General features: G+C 34.7%; 1 pseudogene; it reads right to left on the reverse strand.

The window, feature by feature from the left end:
* Positions 1 to 5386: 5386 nt before the first annotated feature.
* On the reverse strand, positions 5387 to 5486 carry LOC122096343 (annotated as a pseudogene).
* Between the last annotated feature and the right edge of the window lie 12634 nt (positions 5487 to 18120).

The following is an 18120-nucleotide window of genomic DNA, read 5'->3' on the forward strand; positions in this document are numbered from 1 at the left end:
ATTCAATTATAAACTATTAACACTTGAAAATAACTCATTTTCTTGGGAGTAGGACACAAAACACAAGATTAATCCTAATCTTTTTTAAAGAACTTCATTTATACTACAAATTCACCCCTATAACTACAAAGATTCTAAAAATAACAAGTACAGAGAAACAAAGGAAACAATTTAACTGCATCATCTACATTAAAAGGACTGTGTTAATATAAAACAAAGTTATACTAATAATTAGCTTACCAAATTCACTTACATTCTTTAATCCTATTTCATTTACTTTCATAAAAACTGGGTTTTCATTAAATGGTGCATAAGAAAGCCTATATACCCACTTACATTTTCAGATCTTAACAATATTTATTTCAGAAATGTCTTTAGATCTATAGTCAATGAACTGAAATAATAATAAAATATTCAAAGTCTTTTCAGAAATTTCAAGACTTCCTCTGCGATGTTACTTATATTGGAAAAGATATTCAAAAAATCGTATTTGTTAAAGTTGCCATAGTTACTCCCATAAAAGAGCCTTTAGTGAAAATACGTTTACATGTACAAAACAACTTCAAATACATCCACTATCTGGAAATGACACATGCTTTTTGTTTGTTTGTTTGTTTTTGAAAGTAATATCTAAGAAGCATATCCACAATAAGGTTTTTCAGTCAATATGGTGGGATATGCAAACGTAATAAATATGGGGTTATCTCTTAGTCAGAATAGATATGATCTTACAAAGAAATATATTTTCACAGAAATACAGAATTAATCCACCTTGTGTTTCATGGGAATAACCAGAGAGTAATACCTGTTTGGTCAGGTCGGTCAAACTCACTCCATGAGAATATTTTAAAAGTATATCCAATTTAAGAGGTCAAATACATATTTTGTACTGACAGTCATCTTACAGCAATAACTTACTACCTAATTATGTCTGTATCTTCTCACCTAACATGTAATAAGAGCTGAAAGCAGTCCCTTTTATCTAACTTGAGTAAATGCATTAATTATGATGATGTTATTATTTGACAAGTAAAATATACAAAAGGGTGATTCCACTGAAAAGACATGACAGAACACTGATAAATAAAAATATTGCAACACAGTTAGCTCTTTTCAGCCTCACCCTGTCCACATTGGCAAGCAACATTGCAAAAGCACACACACACATATACACATACACACATGCGCACATGTACATACATATACATACATGCTAAATTCAGGGTTTATTGTACAAAAAAGTTCAAATAAAATATTCGTGATTAGTACAAATGATAATTTGCCTTATTAAAAAATGATACACAATTCAGTCACAAAGGGTGTTTCATTTTACCTGCCTTCCCCATGTGACCACTTAATTTATTTTTAATTAATTAAATAAATAAGTAATGCATTCATTTCTTTGGTGGTAATAGGGGCTTGAGGGCCTGGCTCTGTCTCAGAATTTAGTTTTTTTTAGTGTTCTCAAGCCCAGCATTTGACTGCTTTTGCCACAGCTCCATTTCTAGCTTTTGCTGGCTACTTTCAAATCAGAATTTAATGGGAATTTTTTGACTTGGTCTGGTTTCAAATCACAATCCTCAGATTTCATCTTTCTAATTACCTAGGATTAATGACATGAGCCACCAGTGTGGCTTCTACTTTTTCCTCTATATTCATCTAATGCACATACTTACATAGAAATTTAAAACTGAGTATGGAACCAAGATGTACAGTGATGATATTGTCCTGTCAGAAATTCAAGTTAGTAATTTAAATTTCTTAAGACCATACAGAAAAATACTATGATATAGTACAAGAGAATACACTATTGAACATATGAGCTTTAAGAGTTTTCTAATAGGTCAATTATTTATTGTTACCCAATATTAGAAAAAAAGTATAATGCAGAAGTAAAATAGCAGTCCTTTACATGACTACTTAAATTCCTTGTTTTTTTTAAAAAAACACTTGTTTTCATCTAAAAAAGTAGTCCTATCTATTCTCTTCATGTGATTTTTATGACTGAAGGTGCTTAATGAGAAGTCAAAATGTATTAGTAATCCTTTGCTATCAATTAAATCTCACTTTTTCTTCTTGGAGAATATAATGATCAACACACTAGTTCAGAATCAGCAAGCAATAGTTCAGAATCGTGCTTACAGTGCAAGTAAATCACCAGTAAGTAATCCTCGATGCCATTTTCCACAAAGTTTTGTCATAGATATAATCGGCCTGCCTTCTCTAGCTGCTTTCCTAGCCTGGACCTATTTCTTTATTGTACAGAAAAAGTGTGATTTAACCGTTTTCAGTCAGATCTGCTCCTAGAATTATCAAGGATTTACATTCTTGTCTGTAATTTGGTCAGAGCTACGTCTCTTTATGTAGACTACTAAAATGTATTTGCTAATTTCAAGTAAATACATAATTCTATTTCCATCTTTTTTAAAAAATAAAATTCTATTTGCTCTATAAATTAAACAGAGGCATGGATTTTGTGGCTAGCTAGGTCATTGCACATTGCAGTCTCTCTCTTCCTCTCTTTCATGGTTCTCATAGATAATAAAACTGCTCCATAATTATCCTAATTTTGCTTTTATATTTTTGGTTGCATCATTTCACTTTCTGCTCTGTCATTTCCCAAATCTTTTATATAGAAAGCATTATTTCATATTTTCTCATTCCTAAAAGAAGCTGCACACGAAGACACTACTGGTTCTCCTTTTCATTTGGTACCTTTGAATACAGAGGAACATCTTTCATCTGCTCTCCATCAATTCTCTACTTTCCAGTTAGAATAATTTAAAATAATGAAAATGGAAAACGAGAAAATAAATCATGGTGAAAAAAACAGATGTAGAAAATTCACCGGATTTTTCTGACCAGTTCAACCAACGTGAACTATTGGCAAAATACATGGACACCTCATTCCCACTGTCACTGAAAGTTTCTGCTAAGGCAATTCTGATTAAGATGAAGAAAAAAATGAAAAAATGATGAATGGTATAAATTGCAAGATAAAAATGGAGTAGGATCCAACCAAATTTCTTCTTTGGGCTGCTGAAAATAATTGGCTTACTACAGTGCAGTGACTACTTTCCAAAAAGGCCACTCATGTGAATACTAGGGACAAGAATGAGTATATATCCCTTCATCGGGAAGCCTACAGTGGACACTTAGACATTGTCTGTGAGTTGGTGGCTCAAGCAGCAAATATTCATGCAATAACTGTAGATGGGTGGACACCGTTGCACAGTGATTATACATGGAATAATACTAGTGTGGCCATTTTCTTCATCATGATGCAGATACCAATGCCAAAACTAAAGGCCTTTTGAACACCTTGCACCTTGCTGCTGGGAATAGAGATTGGAAAGATATGTTGGATCTCCTTCTGTTGCACCATTTTATCAAACCAGGTCTGAAGAACAACTTGGAAGAAACTGCATTTGATATTTCCAAAAGGATAAGTATGTATCACTACCTCTTTGAAATTGTGGAAGGCTGTACATATTGTTCTCTTAAGTTTAATGGTTCGGTTAAGTTTCTTTTTTTCCCTCTTTGTTTTTCTTTTTCTCTTTTTTTTTTTTTTGGAGTTTTTTTTTTTTATTAAGAAAATACCATACAGGAGAGTTACAATTACATGGACAAGGTAATGAGTATATTTCTTATGAAGCATTGTTGCCTCCTCCTTTGTTTTCCATTCCCATCCCTTCCCATCTCCCCCTCACACTCTCCTCCTGCCCTCCCACTACCACCCCCAAGCCAAAGGTGTAAAGTTCGTTTTTCGACATGATGTCTTGTACATCTCATTGTTGCAATGGATCCACCTGTATCTCTATTTAAACGGTTTGTTTTTTTCCCTTCTCCACCACAAATCATACCAAAATCAAATACAGTGAAAACAGGGGTTATACCGTGGGAGGGAAATACAAAACAACAAAGAAATCATCTTAAAAATATAATAGAAACAATCGCAAGGAAAAAAAAAGATTTGAATCTTTATCTTGGGGTTCATTTCACCTAACATCAACTTATCTGACCGTTTCTGCTTTTGTCAGACATATACTAGTTATTACAAATAAGGGAAACCATGGGACCTAGGTTTCCTTGGGCCTGGCTTAGTTCACTTAATATAATTGTTTCAAAGTCTTTCCATTTCCTAATAAATGGGGCAATGTCATTCTTTCTGGTGGAGGCATAGAATTCCATTGTGTATATATACCACATTTCCTTGATCCATTCATCTACTGAGGGGCATCAAACATGACCATACGAAAGCTACCAGAACAAATATATTTATTGCAGCATTATTTACTATAGCTAAGGTATCAATTAAGTTTCTTAAACTTCAAAATGCCAGTCCATTCTTTTGTTTGTTTGTTTGTTTTTCATTGTGAAAATGCCATACAGAGGGGTTACAATTGCATGAGCAAGATAATGAAAACATTTATTATCAAGCATTGTTGTCTCTTCCTTTGTTTCCGCTTCCCATCCTTTCTCATCTCCCCCCTCTCCCTGTCCTCCCACCCCAACCAAATTTGTAAAGTTCATTTTTTGACATAACTATTTGTACATCTCGTTGCAATGGGTCCACCTGTATCCCTATTTAAAGGTTTGTTTTTTTTTCCCTTCCCAGCCACAAACTATACCAACATCAAATACAGTGAAAGCAGGGGTTATGCCATGGGGGAGGGACATACAAAGCAACAAAGAAATCATCTTATAAATATGTTCGAAACAATTGCATGAAAGTGCCAGTCCATTCTTTGTGTCCATAGAAAATATTTTCACAATCCAAATAACAGCAATATCTTCCTGTAAAAATTTTGGGGAATTCTTCCAAGTGAATTGTCTGATTTTGATGTTAAAGTATATTCAAGAGTTTGTTTTTGTATACATGTATAATGATTTCTGCAGTTTGTGATTTTTTTAAATCAGAAATAATTTGAATTTATCTGTTGAAATGAGTAGTACAAAAACTAAAGATATTTCTTGTGCTTGTCTGAAAAAAGGATATTTTAAAATATTCTATATTCTGTGTTTGCATAATATCCATAATCTATTTCATTCTCTCCTAGATATAATTTGAATTCTACCTTGTTTTGTAATACATAGGTTCATTAATAAATGTGTCCTGTAAGATTGCATTCCATATATAAAGTTAAAGATTCCTTTTTTTTTTCTAGGTCCTTATACTAGTATATTTCTTTGGGATAAAATGAAAATTTAACTAATTTCAAAAGTTTTGTAAAGGTTATGCTATGTAAAGGTATTTCTGAGGTGAAGATTTAATACACTGATATGAAACTAACCTTTAATTCTAGGACTTACATGTATTGTTACTCTTGTAATTATGTAATCAACTTTTTAACAACTGCTTTTCATTTCTTGCATCTGAAGAATGAAAAATATGGAATACTATACAAATTTTCATTTCATCCTTGTGCAAGTGCCATGTTAATCTCTGTATTGTTTTAATTTGTGTAGACGTGCTGCTGAAGCATGTAGTATCCTATAAATTTAAGTAGTTAATGATGCAATCTTCATATAGGCTTATATCTTTGCGTGCCTATTTGTAACAAGGAAACCTTATTGTTCCTAACAATACTATTGATCGTTTTTTCCTAAAATTGTGTATATAGTGGAAAAATTATATTGTTTCGTCGATTGCTCACATTTGAAATTTTTTTGTCACTGACTATTTTAAGTCTTTTTCATTTTAGATTTGATCATACTTTGAAGCATTTATAGCTAGGTCCAAAAGTGATGGCTTTTTCAAGTACTTATTTGTCCAACTGAGTTAGCTTTGTGGAGCTAATGGATCCAAAGTAAACCTTGCTTAAGAGCTACTTCTAAACTTCTCCAGCTTAAAATTTCCCAAATGAGGTCTTACTGGCACAAATGTCTACCTGACCCTTTACCCTTCTTCCATGTAGGAACAGACCAACCAGAATATCTTACCCTGAAATCATACTTTGTCTTACTGGAAGAAAACTAATCTTAGTTACAAGGGATCATAGAGAGATGAACAGTTCAGACAGAACTGTTCAGACCAGAAGGTATTTTATCAAAATATAATTGTTTATGATACCTACCATTTCAAAAGTAGCTAAAGCCAAGAAGGTGAAAAATTGTTCATATACATGATTACCTAATGTCATGGTCTGTCTACCTTCCAACCAGGAAGGAACTTACACTACTGTCTTTCTATCAACAAATATTTCCATAGCTCCAGGAGAAGTCCATGTGTTTCTCCTCGATATTAGGCCTTAAATTAGTAATGCTTTAATCACAGTGTTTCCTCTTGTCTCCAGACTGTAAATCCACAAATGGTAAAACTTTAGGTCTAGCTCTATGAAATACTGTGGTAGAGATAATGCAATATTACTTTAAAACAAAGTTGTCTTTATTACCCTAACCACCACAGAACAATGTAAAACATGTGCTGTTTTTTTATTATATTATACATAGATATATATTTTATTTTATATTTGCTGATTTTATATTTCACACAGTGAAACTTACTAGAATTAATTGATAATTTGATAAATAAATTGATAATTATTTATTCCAATGAATAGAATTGGAATATAAATAATTAGGTTTAGGGCTGGGAAGGTGGCTCAGTGGTAGAGCACTTGCCTTGCATAACTGAGGCCCTGGATTCGATTCCTCATCACCACATAAGCAAAAAGAAAAAAAGCCAGAAGTGGCGCTGTGGCTCAAGTGGTTTGATCGCTAGCCTTGAGCTGAAGAGCTGAGGGACAGCACCCAGGCCCAGAGTTCAGGCCCCACGACCGGAACACCCCCACAAAAAAATAAATAAAATAAAAAATAAAATAATTAGGTTTAGAATATATATCGGAATATAAAAAGTATCAATGTAATGTCTTGAGTATAAGCTTGTGATACCTTCTAAGTGTTCTTGGTCTTCTGAATTCACATGGTAAAAAAATGTTGTTTTCCTCTAATCTATAAGGGATTTTAGTCTGCTGCCCTGTTCATGGTTTTAACTCGCTGGTCCCAAAATGTTTTTCTCCATATTTCTAAAGCATTCCTACTGATTATACCCAAATTTTGCTGATATGATCTCTAAAAGATATTATTCTTCTGCAGGACCCATGGGTCCTAGGATCCCAGGTCCCAGTTACCTGCATCAACAGATAACAGGTGCAAGACTTCTCACCTAGGCCCATACAACATGCCAACAGAATGTAATTGAAGACCCATCTTAATTTCTCATTTCCTATAATATTTTAGGGCCTCAATTCTTTGAGAAGAAGGAATTAGCAGTAAGCAATTGTGAAATGCAAGGGAACTTAAAATGAAGGATGAGATCATAAAATCTGAGAGAAAGTACTGTAATTCAAATTTTCAATTTACAGATGACCAGACCATATCAGTGAACAACATCACAAAGTGTCACAAAATTATTTTTAATACCCCTCCCCTAATGATTAATGAAAGATTTCAGTCCAGCATTAGTGGGCCCAGAAAATATTACCTGGAAAAATAGATCTGTAATTGGTCTAACCAGGCCCGGAAAACTTGACTTAGAGGTCAAATGTAATCCAGAAAAACATTAATTGTGAAGATCCTTAGTGCTTCAAAACTTTGGTACTCCAGTAAAACTTGGTTCTGTGGTATAAAATGTTGTCATTCTCAAAACATTTAATCTCCTGAAAGTGTATTTTTTTTCAAATAAACTTTTAAATATCACAATCGCCAAAATAACATTTGACAAATAGATGATACTCAGTGAAATTATAAGCTTTTCAAGTGTAGGGAGCAAGTTACAATAGAGTTGATTTATTTACCCAACACTAATGCCATTGTTTCAACCACTCATTAAAGTGTAGAAATAATACCACCCACCATTTGTGTTGTTCAGTAGGTGCCTTCCAGAAATATGTTAAATAGATCAACCTCCCAAATTTCAAACGCAAACATAAGCTAATAAAGTAAATTTCATCACTTAATAAGGTACATTTTAAAAAGCCACAAAGAGTTGCCTTATCATACGTTGTTTTATGTTTTCCCTATAAGTCTAACATAGTAAGTCTTGAATATAGATACTCATCAGAGATGTGACAAACATAAAATCTGTCTTCTATTTCTATCACATTCCTCTATAGTAGTAAATTTTAATTTTCTTCTTTTTCCAAAACTTATAGGTAGTAGAAAATATTATCCCATAGAAAGTAAAATAATCACACACCATTGTACATAGACATTTATAAAAACTGATAGTTAGGAATACATTCTAAGCCATTTTTAAACTTTCTTGTTGACTAAAGATTAATCTTTCAAATGAATGAGAATAAAATCAAGTCTATGGGCTTCACATCTCCAGTCTTGCACATTATTATTGCAGATGAACAAATTATGGAAATGTAAGTTGACATAAGTTCAAGTATATACAGGATTGAATCTCCAAAGAATGAAAATAAACCTTTCAAAGTAAACAGACAGTTTAACAGAACGATTATCAGGAAGTTGAAAGCAGAGAGGAATAATAGTAAAGACATAGAATGAATGAAAAATGGAACAAGGGACAAGTACAGCTAGAATAGTCAATGTACACATGTGATAAAGGAAGTGGTAAATCTGAAATAAATCTTAGAGAAGGGGTTGATTGACAATGATAGAAGGAGTGAATCTGATCCAGGGGCATTGGACAATTAAATGGACATATTTAATTGTAACACACTTGCACAACCTTTTGAAATTCAGTTAAAGAACACACAAAAATCACAACCAAACAGCAATCTTTAGATAGAGTATGAGCATGACTTCTCAAAAATTTAAGTTGTTAATGGAAGGCAGTTTTGGGAAAAGCAAACAAAGATATTCAAAGAGGGAAGTTTACGGTAGGTGAGAATTTTGAACAGATTTAAATAGATTGTCTAAAGTTATAAATCACCTACATCTGCTGCAAATACTATCTTTCTTCTGCGAGTTCTCTTTGTCTGAAGTGGACACTCCAGTACTGAGACATACTTGATAGCTTGTGAAGATAGAATGAAATAAACAAGATCAAGGACCCGTTACTACACTGGAGAGAAAACAATTCTCTATGTTTTCTTTCATCTCTCTTCACTACTCTCTCTTCATACTTTTAAGTCAATGATTTTGAATTATATATTTCCTTCTTTGTTCTGACAAAGTAATTGGTCAAAGTAATTCACTAAATATTATTTTCAATTTTTTTCTTTTCTTTTCTTTTCTTTTTTGTCGGTGGTGGGGCTTAAACTCTGAGCCTGAACACTGTCCCTGAGCTCTTCACCTCAAGGAAAGCACTCTACCACTTGAGCCACAGCACTACTTCCGGCTTTTTTCTTTTTACTTATGTGGTGCTGAGGAATCGAACCCAGGGTCTCATGAATGCAAGGCAAGCGCTCTACCACTGAGCCACCTTCCAGGACCCATTTATTTGTTTGTTTTTGTTGGTCATGGGGCCTGAAGTCTGGGCCTAGGCACTGTCCCTCAGCTATTCAGTTCAAGAATAGCAATCCACCACTGGAGCCACAGTGCCACTTTTGGCTTTTTTTTTTTCTGCTTATGTGGTGCTGAGGAATTGAACCCAGGCCCTCATGCATGCAAGGTAAGCACTAAACTATTGAGCAACCTTCCTAAACCTACTATATTATTTATTGTGTATTTATTTTACATCTTTTTTTTTGGGGGGGGGTCCGGTTGTGGAGCCTAAGCTCTGGGCCTGGGTGCTATCCCTAAGATCTTCAGCTCAAGGCTAGTACTCTACCATTTGAGCCACATCGCCACTTCCAGCTTTTTTCTTTTTGCTTATGTGGTGCTGAGGAATCGAACCCAGGGCTTCAGGCATGCAAGGCAAGCGCTCTACCACTGAGCCACCTTCCCAGCCCCCATTTTTTTCTATCATGCTGCTTACTTATTCAAGCGAGTCCAATAAACTTCCCCCTTGCACTTGTTGCCATGAAAACCTAACATTTATGTTAATCAGGACAAACTCTAATGTAAAACTTTGTCTCCATAAAACCAGTCCAAGAATCTGTGATCACAAATATATGGCTATTCTTTTTTCTTTTACCTTGAAAATCTTCTGTGTCTAAAGTGCCAACAAAAATAAGTACTCCAACACTTTTTGGTTCAATCACTTCTAACTCAAAGTTATATTTGGCTAACAAGATGCTTAGGGGAAACTGAAGAATACTCCATTTTATCTTCTCTCTTTAGACTCTCCTTAGATATCATATCAGGAACAGCGAAGTCATTTTTGCAAAATTATTTCAATAGATTATTTTTCTCTTAGTCTTGCATTTGCTCAACAAGATGAATGGGGGAGAATAGAGTTAAATCACCCATGCCTTGGATGACAGTGTCTGTTACAAAGGACAATGCTTGCATGTTCTACTTCTATGTCCTCTTAACTCTTGCCTGATATCCAATTAATCACAGCTTCTTGGCTTCAAGTCTAGTGAAGCTGAAGCACTATAAGGCCTTCCCCACTGCTAAACCTTCATGGTTTCTCCTTTAAAACTCTTTTAAGTTGCATCATTTGGATGTGGAATTTATTTTGATATTCCATTCAATCAGTTCTGCATTGTAGTGAGCCAAATTGGCTCTATAAAATCACTTTAGGTAGCACAAATATTAAGATAATCTATATCAAAAAGTTTTGATCTCCCTCCACTGATGAAGCCAATACACTTAGCTAGGGCTTCTAAGAACACTGTTTTCTAAGCTTTTCCATTTGCTCAATTATTTTGTGACCCCCAAAGTTTTAGGCTTTTGTACTAAGAGACGTTTTCACTATCTCATGATAATAAGGGTATTATTTTTTGTGAGCCACTTTGAAATGTGAAATCACTGGTGTGAAGTATCTAATCAGATTTTTTTCTGTGTTTCAGTGCTTCACATGCAAAGACCTCATGGAAAGTATTATAAACAGAAATGTGTAAGCCCAATGCCTTCTTTCATTGTGGAGGGCACTTTGTCCCTAAATATTTTGACCCAAATTATCTTTTTCAAAGAATTACTGTTTGTTAAGTAAAGGCCAATTCACAAATTTTGATGTCTTTTTTTTTTAAGAACTTTGAATTTAAATTCCACTACAACCTTGTTTCACACAGTGAGAGTATATTTCCCGGGTAAGGACAATTCTCACGGGAACTTACAGGATTTATAGGAAGGTTTCTTAAGTTTGTTTGTTTAGTGTGAAAATAAGCCATCTTCACCCACATTGCTTCCTCTCCACTAAGTCTCCATGGATTTCTTTGCACGAAAGCCTATTTTCCCAGGCAATTTTAAATTTTCTTCATAAGCTAAGTTGTTAAAAATTAAAATTTACCTGTCACAATTTTAAAACTCTTTTGAAATTTCTTTATCAGAACCACGAATTCACCAATCCTAATTCCACCTTGACCATCAAAAACAGTTACCATGTTGTTTTCACAATATAGTGTCCATGCAACTAATATTTTCCAGTGGCTTTGTTATGCATACATATGACCATATAAGATGATACTGAGCAAAATTAACTCTAAGATATGGAATCAGAGATTTTTATTTGCGGTTGTTGTTTTTAATGTATTAAGTGATTTCTATATTCTTTGTGTTTTCCCCTATGGTTTATCCCTTGCTATATTTGACTTTGTACCCTGTGCATTATGTATACATTTATCTTAATTAGGGAAGGGAAGAGGAACAAGAAAATGGCGACACAAAGGACAAAGTGCAAACCAATGCATTAGTAATACTCACAAGACAATATGTTGGAAATATACATTACAACTTGTGAGGGGTATTGAGGTGAGAAAAATTGTTAGAAAAATGAGGGAGGGGATAACAAATTTAAAAAGTTATTTATTCACTACCTTACAGTTACTGTAACCCCACTGTACATCACTTTGACAATAAAATTAAATTTAAAAAGTAAGCTGCATAAAATAAAATTTCACTGTATTGGTATAGTATTATTATTTATATAGTAACTTTTAAAAATCATTACTCTTTGGCATCTAATTTGAATTAATTACTCCTTCTTTATCAGAGGTTCATCAACTCGAATGTTATCCAGCTAGACAATATTGTCACAATATACTTGCCAATATTTTGAAAAAAGAATAAATTTAGTACTTTTACACACATAAAACCGAAAAAAGTTTAATTCTATGGAAACCCATAACTTTTAAAAGTAAATAAGTTGTTAAGAGAACAGAATATATGTGTTCTTCAAAATTCCTATGACTAATAACTACTCATTTTCAAATTCTGACCATTCCATACCTGAGAAATTCAAAACAATACCTGTTTGCATGTTATGTAATTCTTCAATAGATGCAGTTTCCAATGAGGTGTTACAGATTGAGAAGTCAAAAGAAAAATAACCACAATTGGTAGAGCATAAAACTATGAAGCATCTGTGATAATTATTCAAGAGTAAGCAATCCCAATATTTATGCCATAAAGTCATCCTAGCCCAACAAATTCCAACTTGTAAGGTACACCTGAAAATTCCCTTATTTCACATCATGAATAGCTTTTCTTTATTGTAAAAAATACTACACCTCTGCTAATGTGATGTCCTCATTGTTTTGGAAAGAACCCCAATAAACTGGGCTGCATCATTTTTACCCCAATGGTAATCTTGAGATCAGAACACTTGAAAATATTATTTATATATTTTTTAACTATTATAGATATTCAGGATGCTAAGATCGGAAGATTACGGTTCAAAGCCCACCAGGGCAGGAATGTTGCTGACATTCTTATCTCCAATAAACTTCTCAGAAAAAGACAGACACAAGTGGCACTGAGGTTTAAGTGGTAGGGCACGAATCTTGAGCTCAGAGACAATGTCTAGGACCAGAGTTCAAGCCCTAGGACAAACCAGTAAAACAAATACAGAAATAAAAACGAACCCCAAACCTAGCATTTTTATCATTGTATACAGAGGCACGTAATTAAGGAAATTTCTTCCTGTGTTACATATACATAGAAGAAACAAGTTATCACACAATTATTCTCTTCATACCATGTTATACCACACCCTCAAAAAATTGCTCTTTTTCTAAATTTATAAATAATATAATTCGTTTGTTGGCAACTCTGTCTACATTATTCACATTATCATTTGATACATGAACAGTTGGAATTATCTGTTAACTAAGTTCTAACTTTCTTGAAAGAATATTCTAGGCAAATAGAATGTTAGAATAATTTGTGAATTTGTCAATTAAACCCTCTACTTAAAAAGAATTTTGTAGTATCATATAGAATATGGAATTACAATCAAAAACAAAATACTTATTTTGAAAATAAATTCTAATTTAGCAAGGTCCACAAAGTCCTATATTTGACAAAGTTTTCTATTTCTCCAGGCTTAAGTTTTGTAAACCTTTATAATTTCTTTGGAAACCAGCAGAAGGATGCTTACTTACTTTTTCAAATTTTGGATGGGAATCATGAGCTACTTTGCATCTAGGAATGTTCTGTAATGAAGACAGCATTTAAAACACAATTGAGGATTATATATGAGTTGCATTTCAATAGGAAACTTGACTTCTCAAAACATAATGACAAAATTAGCCCAAACTTACAACTGTGTATTCCTTTCTTGTTATTTGGTTTGTATTATTGAGACAAAATTTTACTACCTGGTCCAGGGAAGGTATCACTATGTAATTCCACTCAATAATATCCTGTCTTATTCTGAGTGCAACAATTCCAGGCCTGTATCACATTGCCCTGCCATAGTTTGTTGGTTTATTAAAATCTAGAAATTAAGCAATTCTCAACTTCTATGAAGATCTTATCCATACAATGACTGCCAGGACTATTTATGTACTATTTTCAAAGATGTTCTAACATTTGACACAAGATATGAACATTTTCAGATGCACCTGCTGTGGACTCTGATTCATTCCTCCATGGATCTGATCCCTTTAATAATGATATACTTGACTTTCTTACTACCTCTGGTCCCTAACTAAGCAATAATCTTAAACTTTTTTGAAGATAGTTCACTTGAGGGCTTTCTAATACTTTCTAATAATAAAATTTATCAACTGATTCTAGTCTTACTCAGGACATATTTTCTATTGTTTCTAACTTTCTTATATATTCTGACAGTTTTTATTTGTGTATTTGTGTGTGCACAAATAAGTGCCTCTGTGTGTATGTGTATATTTGTATGTATGTATGCAAAAGCCTCAAGGTCTTATCCAGCAATCTTTATCATGACTGTTATTCCATCACTTGAACCATTCTTCCAATGCAACTTTATCTGGTTAATTATTGATAGTGTCTCAAAGACTGTTCTGCCCATGATGGATGCAAACTGAACTACCCAGACCCCTTTAAATTCTTAGGTTTATTTTTCTAGAAGTATCTACTTTTAAACTACAAACATTTAAGTTTAAGTGGTAGCCCAGATTTTTAACTCAAGAATTCACATACACATTACATACACATTACATATCCTGAGTGTATACTGTTAGAAATGTGATCTTAAGCTGGGTGGCGGTGAGATCTGAGGATTGAGATTCAAAGCCAGCCCCAGTAGGAAAGTCCTCGAGACTCTTTTCTCCAATTAACTACCAGAAAACTGGAAGGGGCACTGTCGCTCAAGTGGTAGAGCACTAGCCTGGAGCTGAAAAGCAGAGAGACAGCACCCAGGGTTCACGTGCCACAACCAATAAAAACATAAAATATATAAGAAAAGGTATGGCTAGTGTAATCCCTGCTCTCTCAAGATGGACTTTTTTTTTCCAGTTAAGTCCATTCTCCTACATCTGACTTGAATGGAACCAGAATCATTCTTCCATTCTACTTTTTACAAATTTTCATGTTTAGCAAGGGTGATTTAGAAAGGGAGTGGCCTCATATTCATGTTCAACTTGGGAGTAATGCTTTCTCTATGACACTTCTATAAATCTACATACTGGACTTGGCTTTATTGTTTCAATGTTGTCTTTTTTGTAGAGTCTTCTATATTGTATTGAACACTAAAACACTGAAATCCTCTTTCTCCTATTATTGCTAATTTTTCTCTTACTGTTAACTCATGTACACTTGGGAAATAATGCACAACATATACACTCACAAAAAATGATCTGAGAACTTTTTTCCCATTTAAAATTCACCTTAATTTATGGAGCACTTATGAAGTTTGAACTCAATGTACTCTTGGATAATGTACTTATAAGGAATTTAAAATTTATATTTTCTCTTTACTAAGTTGTCTCTGGAACACTTGCTACCACATGTCCAAAGATTTCCTTGTGCTATTTCAATGAAGACAGAAAACATTCATTATACCTCAAGCACCATCATTGATTGTTACTGGAAGTAACTATTACTGGATGTGGAAACTGATCACAGGAATGGAATTGAACATAGAGGAATGACAAAGTTCAACTTAACTTGTGCTTTCCTTTTTACTGTACAAAAAAGAATCCAAGGCCTGAAGGAAACTCTGTCCCTGACTTTTTTGAGTGTGTTCCTTACTCATATAAAACTTGTCTGTAAACTTCTGGTTGAGAGTATTACAAAAGGAAATAATGTGCCATTTGAGGGCAAGCATAGAACAAAAGGAAATAATGTTGTTTTAAAAGTGTTCTACTGCAAATAAACAAAGACATGGGGGTTTTAAAGTGTTTTATGGATGGATATTTCATGCCTGAGATGATTCTTCTGTTGCAGGAGTCAGTTATCCATTCCTTTACTCTGGTCCTGATTACTCCATAGCAATAAGGATTACAAAAAAGCTAGGTCCAGTGAGTATAATGAGCAATAGCAGGCTCTTCTAAGACCAGTACTCCTTTAAGGAGGGTCCTAAAGAAAGACCTGGGGTTTTTTGTTTGCTTGTTTGTTTAGTTGTGCTGGTTCTGGGGCTTGACCCCAGATGCTGGACCGTGTCCCTGAACAATTGTCTTCCTGCTCACCTGCCCCCAAAGCTAGTACTCTACTGCTTGAGCCAAAACCCCACTTCTGGCCTTTCTTGTGTTTAAGATAAGAGTTTGACAGACACTCCTGCCTGGGTTGGCTTTGAACTGAGATAGTAAAAAGCCAAGTGACATCAACTGTATCAAGACTTCTGTTTTGAACCAAGAAATAGTAGGTGAAGTTTATTCTAAAGCTAATATTTGACAATTTTTAAAAGAAGAGAATATGTCCAGCTAAGAAGCCATAATTTAAATAACTCAGGAAAAGTAGGTGTACTGAATCATTTTGGAATTTTTTTTCTGATTTGAAGATTACTGTTGACCTTGTTGTTCCTTTTGGGGCAACTTAAAGTCATATTTGCACTTTTTGTCGGTCCTGGGGCTTGAACTCTGATCCTGGGCACTGTCCCTCAGCTATTCAGCTCAAGTTCAGAGCTCTACCACTTTAGATACAGCACAACTTCTGGGTTTCTAGTGGCTAATTGAAGATGAGTCTCACAGACTTTCCTAACCAGGATGGCTTTGAACCATAATCCTCTGGTCTCAAATTCCTGAGTAGCTAGGATTACAGACGTGACCCAATACCACTCAGCTCATATTTCCATTTAGTGCACTTAATGACACTATGTAGACAAAGAATGGTAATTTGAATCAAATGATGACCTTGCAGCTTTTCAGAAAAATTGAGGTAGCAATAAATAACTCCTCCTTTTCCATGTTGTTACATTAATGACTCATGAGCTATGGGACCTTTACATTAGTATCGTCTTCCATCTGTGTAGGTATATGTAGTATCAGGAAGTGTTCATAGAGAAATAGAGAAAGACAGAATTTTAGAAAGCAACAGAGATCAGGTATGAAAAAACTGCGTAGAAGGAGATACATTTATCACACAGAGATTAAGAACTAGCACAAGATTTAGAATGCTAAAGGCAATAAGGAATAATCCTAGTTGATAAGTAGTTCTTCAATAACCAAAAATGGTTCCCTAGAACGGTTTCTGGTATACCTTAGTTACTATCATTTGTTCCTTCCATCTGGAGTTAGTCCTTCTCTTGTCACAACTGTTAATTAGCCTCTTCCTTTTTGGTGACATGACTGACCAAAAAGTTTTCCAAATGTGACTTGGACTACCCTTCTCATTGTTATTAGCAGTGACCACTCAAAAGTCTGGAATCTTTGAATTTTCAGAATTAAACTTCATTTGACATATAAGCACATTCCTGGCATTAATTTCTGTGACCTATTGAACAAAACTTTTTGTCAACACAGTATACTAATGTAGGTAAAGTACATGAATGAGGTACTATTGTCAGGTATCAGTATGGAAGGAGCAATTATATATTCCAAGTATGGCTTACTTTGCATTTACTAACTAAATGTTTGGTTTTTTGCCAGTCCTGTAGTTCTGGGGCTTAAACTCAAAGCTAGGTAATTATTCCTGTGCTTCTTTTATTTTTCTCAAGGTTAGCACTCTACCACTTGAGGCATAGCACCACTTCCAGTGTTTCTTTTTCTGTTTATGTGGTACTGAGGAATTGAACCCAGGTTTTCATGCAGCTAGGCAATCACTGTACCATGAAGCCACATGCCTAGAGCCCTAAATGACTTTATTAAGATGGTATTACAGGGCTGGGAAGGTCGCTCAGTGGTAGAGCACTTGCCTTGCATGTATGAGGCCCTGGGTTCGATTCTTCAGCACCACATAAGCAAAAAGAAAAAAGCCAGAAGTGGTGCTGTGGCTCAAGTGGTAGAGCGCTAGCCTTGAGCTGAAGAGCTGAGGGACAGTGCCCAGGCCCAGAGTTCAGGCCCCACAACCGGAACTCCCCCACCCCCTGCAAAAAAAGATGGTATTACATTTTCATTCCATAATTATGTATCATATTTTTGGCCTGGTGCTAGAAAAGGACATAGAAAATAATACTAACTAAATAATAATGGTCACTGTCTAGCCAGGGCACAGGGAGGCTTACCTCATGGAGCTGGTTCAACAGGCTGACCCCCAGCCTACCTCCAGAATGAGATGACCACCTTGGGTTCCAGCCACATGGGGACTCTGGGCCACCTCTTCCAGCACCCATTCAACCAGTTCCTGTGTGTGAGAGAGAGAAAGTCAGAATTACATTTAAGCCGGTGCTGGTGGCTCAGGACTATAATCCTAAATAAACAGGAGGCTGAGATATGACAAACATGGTTCATAGCCAGCCGGGGA

The sequence above is a fragment of the Dipodomys spectabilis genome, unplaced genomic scaffold (genome assembly GCF_019054845.1).
Source record: "Dipodomys spectabilis isolate Male_0828 unplaced genomic scaffold, ASM1905484v1 ptg000368l, whole genome shotgun sequence".
Classification (NCBI taxonomy): Eukaryota; Metazoa; Chordata; class Mammalia; order Rodentia; family Heteromyidae; genus Dipodomys; species Dipodomys spectabilis.